This window comes from Parasteatoda tepidariorum, chromosome 9 (assembly GCF_982258835.1).
Source record: "Parasteatoda tepidariorum strain Cologne lab strain chromosome 9, Ptep-v5.0, whole genome shotgun sequence".
Classification (NCBI taxonomy): Eukaryota; Metazoa; Arthropoda; class Arachnida; order Araneae; family Theridiidae; genus Parasteatoda; species Parasteatoda tepidariorum.
This window is the reverse complement of record NC_141763.1, coordinates 94264968-94277786: the sequence shown is the minus strand read 5'-3', so window position 1 is coordinate 94277786 and position 12819 is coordinate 94264968. Positions and strand designations below refer to the sequence as shown.

Sequence of the window (12819 nt, the reverse complement as noted above, 5' to 3'; positions counted from 1 at the left end):
AATTATACTATATATAAAATTATCATATATATAAAATTATAATTGTATGAAATTATAAAATAAAATTAACATGTTTAGTAATTATTCTAAATAATTTGAATGAATTTGCACTTATGAACAAGAATGAAATTAACACTTAAGACGGAAATTTTTTTGTTGAAAATCATTCAATCGAAATACAGTTTATAAATAGCCTTAAAAATGAAAATTATAAAATTGTGACTCCTATAAAAATGGAAAATATAAATACATTCATTCAATACATAAAATCAAGTGCAAATACATACATATTTTACTTTTTTTTTGGTAAAAGTTTAATTTTATAAAAGTGTAGCCTTTAATATGAGAATTGATTATGTTTGCAAAAGAAATCTTGTAATATGCTGAGAATATTTATTCCAAAAAAATAAAAGCAAATGCAAAAATCACTGCAAACATTTTTAAATTTATATTGATTGGCACTGAGCATGCACTAAGAGAACAAGTATGGTCAAAACTACCAAAATGTAGTAAAATTTATCGTGTTTCTGCCTCTATAGAAGCACCAAAAGATTGGTAATTTTTACCGGAACGCTTTGGTAATGATTTTGATAAATTACCTATAAAATATGGTTTGTATGAGATAAAATTTGATAAATGAGGTAACATTTGGTAATTTTATTATGATAAGTATGGCATAAAAATCACTTATTTGGTTAAATTCACTTTTCAGTTTCGTATTTTTTACTAAATTAGTAATGATATGAAATATAATTTTGAAACAGAATTTTTGCTAAACCGTTGCCATATGAATGGAAAAATTACCAAATGAATGGATTAAAAGGCGTATATTCTGGTCTTATTAACCAGAATTATGTTTTTTTTATTACAAATGTCATTATCTAACCAGAATTTATTTTCTCCGTGAGCATACACCAAAAAAAAGGAAGTGCTGAAAGACTGTTCTAAATAATAAGGTAAAATCAATTACTTTCACTTTACAGAAAGGAAAGGAAACAGATTAAAGATAATAATCGGCAAAAAAATTTGCAATTTCGAAGTTTTGTTTTGGGGATTCAGTCATTTTCCACCAAATTTCATATTTTATCATTAAAAATCACTCATTGCCTTATACCCCAGTGCTCCCCAACCTTTTTATCACCATAGACCAGTCAACGTTTGATAGTTTTATCGCGACCCACTGAAGAGGGGGGGGGGGGTTGTTCATTGTTCATATTTTACATAGTTTTGATTTAATAATTTTAATTTAATTGTGTTTACCCAAGTAAAAATTCTTGATGGTCCCATCAAAACATTTTGATGATTTATTTTGGTTTCAGTGCAATTCATGGTGGTCCAACATCCTTTAATGGTCACCATCTTCCAACATTTTCCATTATTCGCTCATGGTTTTTGATATGCCAACAAACTTCCATCATTCCATGAGGGAAAATTCTACTTTAATACTATGGCGGTTAACCATCACGAGAAGTTTGATTCTCATGGATCAGCAACGCATGATGGCTCAAACTATCTATTTCTCTAATGGTTTAATGGGAATTCTTGTTGTTTCTCAGGAATATACCATCAAAACAAGTTGCTATTTTTATGCTGGACCATCATAAATAAGTCCGAATTCTTACATTGGGATGATGGTTAATCATAATCATTCCAACATATTATTTCTAAGAAACTATGATGGAAATTTCTGACGCTTCAACATGAACAAGTTGCTATTCTTATGTTGGACCATGCCATCATAAATCAGTTCGAATTCCTACGTTGAGGTGATGGTTACTTATGTTGGTTACCATAAAAAATATTATGTAATTATTGATGGTTTCCATCAAGATTATGTTGGCCCATCAGTGGGAGACCATCAAAAATTTTGTCTTGGGTAAGCATGTCTTCAAAACGAAATGCAGTTATATGCGTGGTATAGGTACGAGAGGTGATTTTAACGCAGTTTTAATTTTATCTCAGATCACAGTTAACCTTTGTCCATAGAAATTCGCACAAACCTGAGAGAAATACACTACAGTGTAAATAAATTGGAAATAATTTAATATTCCTTGGTACTATTTGATCCATGAACTGCTATTTGATAAAGTACTGCTCCCTAAACCCCGTGGATCGGGGTTTAGGGAGCAGTACTTTAGATTATGTAATTTGAATGCACAATAAAGTACAAAAATTTTTGACATTTAATGAAACAGGAAATGAAAAAATAAAATTATTAAAAATATTTTTACATTTGACTTACATTTCTTCATAAAAAATTCATCAATTTCTTTTTATCAGTACCGTTAATTCCCAAGAGGAGACAAAAACAAAAATCTAAAACTAGCTTTGTTTCAAGAATTACCAAAAAGTAACTCAAAATACCATAAAAAATACTTTCAGGTTATTCTTTGATGATTGAAATTTGGTTGATTTTCAGTTTACTGATTTAATGACTTCATTTAAAATTATTAACTTTATTTAAAATTATAATTTTTGACTTATTTTTTGAAAATTTTTAAATCTTTTTCGCGTGACATTATTTGAAATCCAGAAAGCAATCCTGAATATGTAGGAAAGCCGGTTATGATATCGCAGTAGATGAGATGAAATCTACCGCAGTCTATTCATATTAATCTAGACAATTTTTCTTGTATAGTTTATTTTAAAAAGGTTATATTTCATAGTAATTTCTGCCCTGCACGTTTCTGGATTCTTTTTCATTCTTTTCTATGTGATATTCATTGAAATCTTGTACATAATCTACAATCATTCGAAAGATTCAAAAGAAAAACCTATTTTCCAAAATCTTCAAACAAATAAATAAAGCATCAGCTGCTATTTTTTTTTCCATTTCCCGCTACCGTTGGCACTTCTGTCGTCTGATCTTGTGGGAAGTGGGGGTGTTTCAGAAAACCGATCATTCTGGAAAAGGTGCAAATAACCTGTTCGTTATGCTATGTCGCCCTTTTGTCATGCTTTTCAATAGAGCACTCACAAGCGCTCTTGTCAGAACATAGTCTATCTGTGGGGTTGCTGTCACTATTGAGTTGGCGACCATGCTCATAACGCCAACAAATATCGCTAGCGCCAAACCAGCAGGAATATGAAATTTATATAATTCTTAGCAGTTAAAAAAAAATTAAAACAAAAAAAATGACATAAATTTCAAAAATTCATAATCAAAATTTGGATTGTTATTTTACAATTTAATTTATCTGAGGAGAGAATTAAACTTGACTTTTCATGTACTGCATGAAATTCTAGCTCTTCATAAAGCAATAAGTAAGTAAAATATAAAATCATGACCTTTAAATTCATAACATTTAGATCTGGTACGTTTAAAACTGTGGGTATTTAAGTTTAGATTATGTCAACCTTCATCTATCAAAAGGTACCTCATGCTTTTTTTAAATTTATTTATATAAATTTTGCTAATTATATTTTTTTAAATTTTTTATAGCATTTTTGTTCATTTTCCTCCTTTTATTGGAACATTTTTCATTTTTAAGCAAATAAACTGTTTAATGTAGACCATCCATCATGTTACCGAGTTCAGATCACGTCCGGGTCACCAATGTGGGGATTTAAGTTTAGACTATGTCAACCTTCATCTATCAAAAGGTACCTTAAGATAGAATCAAGTTAACATGTCTTATATACTAGTGAATTGGTATTTAATATTTATAGTGGTAGTTACGCCACAAAACTTTATATCTTTTCACAAGGGGGCTAAGCCCCCTGTTCGCTGCCGCTCACCAACGCTGATGTTGCGCAATTGTTGCTTCTCAGCGGAAAAAAGTTTCTTTCCCACCAAAGTTGAAATTATTCACTTAACGTATATGTACTAAAAAGAAATCTGTTTGCTTGTGCCTCCACTTCCCACATCCAAATGTTATTATCTATTAGTACGAGTATTACACATATTCAGATCTAATATTGAACAGAAGTTATTAATCATTTTTTAAAATATCATTTGTGTTGTTACAACATTATATTGTTCAAACAAGTTTGATAAGTTCATAATTGTAATTTAATATTTCGCTTACCAAATGGGCAGATTTGTTAAATACTATTTTTGCTTATATTTGCATGAAGCTGATCGTTAAGTTCTAAATCATTTAACAGATCCCTTTATTTATAACAGTGTATTAATGTTATTCACACAAAAATTATAATTGTAAACCAGTTCATAAAATTAGACCACTTTTCTAAATAACTTTATCTTAAAATGTAGAGCAGAATTACTTTATAATAACAATAAAAAGAACAATAATTCTCTTTGTTTTAAACTCTTGAATTAAAAGCGTAATAATAGAAGTACAGGAATATAACTTTAAATTAGGGATACAAAAATATATTTCGAAAAACAATTTCTTTATAACTTTTATTAATTTTATGCAGATGACAATCAAAACAATATGGAAATGAATGAAGGAAAACAGTATCCTACCACGTGATTTTTCCGGCCAATAAAAATTCACCAACAACAATGGAAAACTGTGTTAGACCATTATGTTTTTATGTTATTTAGAGATATAGTAACTTTTGCATTGTGTTTTTTTTCTTTTAAATTTTAATTCTATCATTTTTCGTTCCCAAACGTAACTACAATATTTGTCTTTATTACTGACTATTTTCGCTGTTAGAGTGCTATCAGAATACAATTTCATAACGGATGGTGCTACGAATTACGTTTACTTATGTAAACAGTAATTATGTTTGAAAACTATTACTCATACAGAAACTTACGCTTGAAATATTATATTATTGTATTCAGTAAATTTGTAGAACTCAAGGAGGGATTCTCACGTAATTATGTAGAAAAAAACGAAATTTTTTCTGAAAAAAAAAAATTCTTCTGTTTCTTTCAATCTACATTTTTATTAGGCTATTGTAGGTATATTTTAGTAAATTATTATAGGTAGGCTAGTATACCCATATTTTTACGCATTATTACTTTCCCGGTTAGTTTCAAGTATCATTTATAAAAAATAAAAATTCCTGCATTTAACATCACTACAAATAAAAAGAATTGAAAGACAGTGAGAGAAAAATAACGAATTAGTTGCCTACACTTAACCTCAAGATTTCAGATTCAAAGAAAGCTTCAATATTATTTTTAATCTCCGTCATTTGTTCGTATATTTAAAAAGTTTTCAAAAGAATCGTTCGTATACTAAGAAAACTTTCAGTATAACAAACAAAATTTTAAAATCTTACTATTCAATAATTTATTATGCTCTAGTTAAAACTAAAAACAGTTAAAACTGTTTAATATTTTTGTGTTAGTGAGTAACTAAGTGAATAAACGGTATACCAAACATAAACTGCTGCTAACGAGACGAAATCCATTTGTAACATAAATTTGTTAACGAAATCCATGCGTAACATAAATTTGCTTACTAAATCCATTTGTAACATAAATTGTTGCTAACGAAAACAAAATGACCACGTTCAGGGTTATTAAAGAAGGGCGTTTTTCCTGGATATAAACGTGTTTTAATTTATGTGTAATATTTTTAGCATTGTTGTGCAAGTTCCAGTATAGGTGATCAGAATTGGCCATCCAGATCAGGCAATTTAACATTGTTAAGTTTTGAAGATTAAGGTTTACGCCAACAAGCCTATGATCATTCACTCTTTGAAGAATGAAATTGAGTACCATAGCGATGAAATTCATTCACATTTTTCTTATAATGTCGTTAAACAGCCGACTCAACTGTGAGTTTACGACTACAAATGTTTTCAACCTCGTAGCCTTCGTAATTTTGAATACAATCCAGAATCAAGCTTTGGGAGAAATTTGCCTCCGTGGAAAACTTTTGGGTGGAACTAACCCGCATTTGCGTTACACGGAGAATAAAACCACGAAAAACCCCACGATTAATCTGACGGTAAGAGGACTTTAACCCATGATCCGTTTACCACTGAGGATATTTTGCGTCAATACTGTGGTCGATGCGAGCCGGGTGCGGAATTCGTATCGACCAGGCATTGCTGGGATTCGAACCCGGTTCACCTCATTGGAAGGCGAACGCTCTGTCCCTCCTTCTTTGTCGGTCATGAGACTGACAAACTAGCTCACTCGGCTATAATATGTACACAGTTACGAAGAACTAAGTGTCTTTATTTGGCAGGCTTAGTAGATGCAAAAAAATTCCGGTTATTCAACCGTATTAGGTAAAAGCAGTAAAACGGTTTTTTTCACAGTTAATAGCTTGATTACCATCTTAGCTATAGTTACATGACTTTTTTGTTTGAATATGGTAAAAGAACATTTAAAATAATTGTTATTTAAACATTCTTTATGATAAATTTCTAACAGTGTTTCTTAAATTGTCTTTAAAACACAATTTCGATAATCAAATTACATGTAATTTCTTCAAATGAAAAAAAAGTAATTCTTTCTCGTTAATGTGTGTGCGTATGTCACATGCATTTTTCAACAAAAAATGACTAATTAGAAAAAATCCTATAAATTATCTGTTTTAATTGAAATAGTTTAATAATATGCAGTGGTAAGCTGAAATAGACAGCGATATTTTACGCATACAATTATCATTTATTTAAAAAATAATAATAAAATAATTATTTATCAATACTTTCGATGCATCGAAACTAATGCATCGGGACTTACATACTAGCGTAATAACATTTTTTAACATGATTTTTGTTACATATTATAATTATTTATTCATGATTTTTCTTATATATTATACTTTTCTTATTTATTCTCTATTCTTTCCCTTAAACAAATAAGTTTAAGTTATTATTTTTTCTAAATGGAAAAGTCATTAGATACTTCTCCCATACATAATGTCGCCAATTTATAATTGTGACTTTCGCCAAAGGAAGCGCTCACTTTTCAAAAAGTAGCAACCCTGTAAGTGAAACCGCAGTGTATCAGTCAGTGAAGTGGGAGAATAAAGCTGTTACGTCGATGGGCGTAGTGCGTAGGCAATCATAGATCCGCGTGAAGAGAGAAGGGCGCAGTGTAGCGTAAATCATTAGTGGTGCCGGGGCGTACGGGAGAATCTCCAGCTGACGGCCACCAAATCCTTTGCGCGCAGTTTATTGGCAGAGGTCTCTAATCCCGTACGTTCGCCGCCCTAGAGAAACAGAAGCATCCCGCGAATCGCATCTCTGTCAATACCTGTAGGCGAACACCCGGATGCGCGGAATAGTGGTCTCTTGCGTCAATCTCTTTCCAGTGGAAACATGTTCCACTTTAAGGTTGTTTTGCTCTAATAAAGGAAATCACAACCTCCAACATGTTTTCTTTAATTTTCAAATTTTGTTGCAACTTTTAATTTATTGCTGTAGAATGACTTGAACCCCTGGAAAAATTATTATGCGGCTTTTATTCTTGACGGGTTACTTGATATTCGCATTTTTATTCTCGACATTGCAAATTTACAACTACAAATCAGAAAACGATTTAAAACACTCTTCATCTATAAAATCGTTTGCACATATATTGTTCTTTTAATTAGTTGCTGTAGAATAACTTAAAACCAAAAAAGGGATTATTATTATCAAGACGAAAAACGTTTAAAATTTGAAAATGAAAACGATTCTGAAAATTCTCTACTTATAGGATCGTTTGCTTTATTATTTTTTTGTTTTTCTATTTTTTTGATGAAGCTAAAATCTAAAAAATGTGTTTTTTACTCTGAATAATAAAACTAAAATTAGAAATTAAAAAAATGATTTCTTCATTTATTGAATCGTTTGCACAAATATTTATAATTTTTTTAGATTTGCTTTACAGAACAGCTTTAAACCAAAAAAAAGTACTTTTAAATCTGAACAACGATAGGTTAGGTGTAGAAATCAGAAAATTATTTAGAAAATTATTTATAATCATTTACACAAGAACAATTAAAATCCAATTTCATAGAATAATTTGGGCAAAAACAGTTTTTATTTATTCTATACAATTAAGGTTTAAGATTAGAAACAATACAATGATTTTTATAAAATTCTCTATTTATGGAATCGTTAGCACAACCGTTATTAAGTTTCTAATTCATTGCCCGTAGAATAACTTGAAACTAGATTTTTACTCCCAACAATAAAAGTTTTTAAAAGAATGTTTAGAAAACTCTCAAATTATCTAATTATTAATAAATTTTCAATAATTTGTATAAATATTAATTAGCGTTTAATTTACTTCTGTTAATTAATTGAAAACCAAAATAGGTGCTTTTTAATCGGAGCAAAGAAAGTTTAAAAATAGAAATCAAAAAACGACTTGCACAATAATTAATAAGCATTTAATCTAAGGCTTTATACTAACTTGAAAACAAAAACAAATTCTCAAGAGTTTAAAATATAAACCTTAAAATTATTTAGAAAATCCTCCCTTTATGGAATCATTTCCATAAGTACAATTAAGTATTGAATTTACTGCTGGAAAATACCTTGAAGCCGAAAAAAAGTGTTTTTTATTCTCAAAAGAGCAAGTTAAATATGAGAAAATAAAAAAAAAATTTAGAAACTTCACTATTTATACTCTTTTCCGCGAATATTAATTGACTTATAGTACATTGCTTTAGAATAATATGAAACCAAAAGAGGGCATTGAATTCATTTTTAATCACCGATTCAGAAATTAAAAATTAGAAATCAGAAAATGATTTTAAAAATTCTCTTTTATAGAATCGTTTGTGCTATTCCATGACAGGCAGACTATCAGAAGTTAAAACCTCATGTGAGTTTTTCTTACTAACATGAATAAAATTTGTTTAATCTATAATTAATCATATAATGAATTTATAGCCACTATAACATCCTCCCATTTTATAGTAAGATATTTAGAGAATAGATGATACATACATATAAAGTATTTTTTTTTTACAATTATAATGATCATTTTCATGCGTGTAGTACAAACACAATCATAAAGAACTTTAAATTCATTGCGTAAAATTATTAAAAATCGAAATCAATTTATTTGTTACATTAATTTAAATTTTAACTTAAAAATTGCTTTATTCACAAACAAAAGTTTTAAGTTAGAATGCAAAAAACAATTAAAAACTCTATTAATTAACATGAATTTTATTGCGGTGGAATAACTTGAAACCTAAAAAAGTGTCTTTCTTCGGGCTTACTTCATCAATTAAAGTTTAAAATTATTAAATATATAAAGTATAGAATATATTTTTGCTTGTAATTAAGGCGTCAGAAAAAAATAATTAAAAGGGACACCAGTGTTCCATCTGCATCAAAGTGTTATTGTATAGCAAAAAAGAGTTAAAATAGTGTACTTAGCTAGCGAAAATCACTTCTTCCGTCCAACCACCATTAAGATTTGAAGGGACTTTATTTTTAAGCTATCGTAAAATGTAGAATGAAAAAAATAAGAAGAAGAAAAAAAACTGCAATTCTTTACCCAAAAACGGGATAAAATCCCCTAAAGACTGTCAGCTAAAAACATTCATGTACAAACATACTTCCTGTTTAAATTCTTTTTATAAGAAATACCAGGTGTCTTTGGTAACCATCTGGTTTGTCTTTTTAAATGTGAAAAAATTCAAATATATTTCCAAATTTAATATCGTATAATTATAATTATAAACGCATAATTTAATATCGTATAATATAATTAATATCGTATAATCTGTCAAAAATTTCTCGCAAAAAATGGTTAAATGACAATTTATTAAATGATTATTTTACCATATTTAATCAAAACAGCCAAATAACCATAATTAAAATGGTAATCAAACTGTTAAGTTTAAGAAAAACTATTTATTAACTGCTTTCATCTAATACGGTTAAGAAACCATAATTTTATCGCACCAACTAGAACCATCTAATGAAGCTACGCAGTTCTTTGCAAATGCGTACATATCATAGTCGAGCGGGCTAATCTGTCAATCTCATGACCGGCAGAACAGGGGTTCGAATCCTAGTGCTGACACAACAATATTTCCAGTGTCCGGCACTCTCCGATGTCCATAACCTTACGAAAAGCTGACTTCCTATGTCATGTTAAATATAAAAAAAAATTTACACTTTTGAAAAATGTTTGCTGTAAATGTTTAAAGAACCGTATTTTGTATTCATGGTTTTATAACCATACTTTTTGTAAAGGATTTCAATACCAGAAAGGAAAAAAATGTTCTTTTCCATAAACTTTACGGTAAATCGGATGGACAGACAGCTGCCAATTATTTCCCCATATTTTTAGAGTGAAAATTTTAACAGTGCATAACTGCTGTTGCGCATGTGGTGGCTTTAATTATTACCTTTCACATGGTTGTACTTTCAGATCTTGGGTGTTATGGATCCTTTCTTCAGATTAGACGAAAATGTGCGTCGTGGTGAACGGTTAATTGAAAAAGGATTTTTTGTTTAGCATTAAATATGCTAATTTTTTTAACAAAAACCATTGTGTTAATTATCACTAAGTCATTATGTAAGGATGCAAGCAACTACTTGGCATATTAGTTAAAATTAAACCTTGTCCTTGTTTGCTGTTATCGATGTCTGACAGTTTTACAAGCCTATGAATTTTATTTGCAACGTTTTGTTTTTCGTTAAGGTGAAAAATAAAACGTTGACTATTATAATTTTCTTCAAGGAAAATGAATATACGTATCTAAAAGAGTAAATAATGCGTTCTAAGGCAATTAAAAAATAAATAATTTAGTTTATTGCCAGTGTTGAAGAATGAAAGAGCAAGAACAAACAAATTTGTATTTTTCTATAAAGAGGAAAGTTGTAGAATTCATATTTTCCTATAAAACTTAAAATTAATCCTTAAACTTATATGAAAATTATATTAAAAATGGACTTTTGCTTTAAAGGCAGTTTTATTTAACAAATTTAAGCCTAGATAAATGATCTTTTGGAATAAAGGAATTTTCATTTCTTAATATTGAGACCCACTAGTTGAGACTGAACTGATCTTAGTCTTAAATGTGAGTACTATATATTTTATTGTGAGTAATGTGAGTAATATATATTTTATTTACTTTTCATGTTGAAGTTCAACCCTTCACTCTTAAAAATATAGATTTATGTTTAGAATTAATAATATTTTCATTAAAGCATTCATTATATAATTTTTAAGAAATAAATATTTGTGTTTAGAAAGGTATTTAAAAATAATTATTAATATTAACAAAATTTGGAAACGAAGAATTTTAGAGAAGGAATTTCATAAATTTTAAATGTCTTAGATTTGAATTGTCTTATGGACAAAATTTGAATTGTCTTATGACATAAAACATTTTCACAGGATAAATTACTCACTAAAATATGAAGCTTCAAAAAAAGCAATATTCAAGATTTGAAATTAAAATACTATCGAAATTATTTAGAATTTCTTGAATTACTTTTCTTGCAAACTTCATACGTATGCCGTGAAACACTTTTACAGGGAGAATTAGTACTAAAATCTATGCCTTCAAAGGAGACACTGTAAAAGACTTGAGACTAAAATATTCTGGTTGGAATTATATCAAAAGTATTGTATTACTTTTCTTACAAGCTTCTTTCATATGCCAGGAAACGCTTTTACAGGGTGAATAAGTACTAAAATCTACGACTTCAAAGGTGGCGCTTAAAGATTTGGGGCTGAACTATTCTTTACGGAATTATTTCGTTTATACTGAATAAGTTTTCTAGCATATTTTATGTACATGACGTGAAACGTTTTTACAGGGTGAGTAAGTACTAAAATCTACGATTTCAAAGGAAACACTGTTAAAGAGTTGGGGCTAAAATATTCTTTTCTGAATTATTTCGAGTACATCGAAGAAGTTTCCTTGCAAGCTTTGCGCATATGCCATGAAACACTTTTACAGGGTGAATTAAGTTCTAAAATCTACGGTTTCAAAGGAAACACTACTAAGGATTTGGTACAAAAATATTTTAATTAGAATTGTTTCGAGTATATTGAATAAATTTCTTTATAAGCTTCATATGCCGTGAATCACTTTTACAGGGTGAATTAAGTACTAAAATCTACGGTTTCAAAAGAAACACTACTAAGGATTTGGTACGAAAATATTTTAATTAGAATTGTTTCGAGTATATTTAATAAATTTCTTTATAAGCTTCATATGCCGTGAATCACTTTTACAGGGTGAATTAAGTACTAAAATCCAGGGTTTTAAAAATGCGCTGCTAAATCTTTGTGGTTAAAATATTCTTGTCGGAATTATTTCGAGTATATCATAGAAGCTTCCATGCAAGCTTCACACATATGCCATGAAACACTTTTACAGGGTGAATTAAGTTCTGAAATTTACGGCTTCAAAGGAGACACTGTAAAAGTACTTGGTACTAAAATATTTTAATTAGAATTGTGTAAGGACTACTGTGGCTTCAAAGGAGGCAGTGTTAGATATAAGAAGAAAAATATTCTTGCAGAATATGTTTGGTGCTTTCAATAGATGCTGTTATCTTTATTTATCTGCTTGAAAATTTCTAAGATTTATCTGCCGAGCTTGTATTAAAATATTTGTATTCAATATGTGCATTATCATCGACCATAAGCTTTAAAAAGGAAAAATTTCTAATAGTACAGTACACGATAAAATTCCTGCCATATTGTGACTGAAATTAATAAATTTGAAAAATAAAAACTACATAAAAGTAATTTTTTGCTAATTGGAATAAGACGACATTAAAAATAAAGTTAACGAAAAAAAAAAAGATCTAAACACAAAAAAAACGAAATGAAGGTTATAAGTAAACAATTCTGTCTATTTTGACGTTAAAATTTTATGTGAAATAAATTTAACCTTTGTTCAAATTATATTCTAAAAACTAAAAAAGAACGCATGGAACGAGGTAAAAAAATACGTTATCCAGGGCGGT

The 12819-nt window shown here is 29.1% G+C and overlaps 1 protein-coding gene across 1 annotated transcript in view; it reads right to left on the bottom strand.

Annotated features, from left to right (window-relative positions):
- The window catches only part of LOC107457216 (uncharacterized), a 106454-nt gene that overhangs the window by 37320 nt on the left and 56315 nt on the right, over positions 1-12819 (bottom strand). The gene's annotated exons all lie outside the window — the stretch shown is intronic.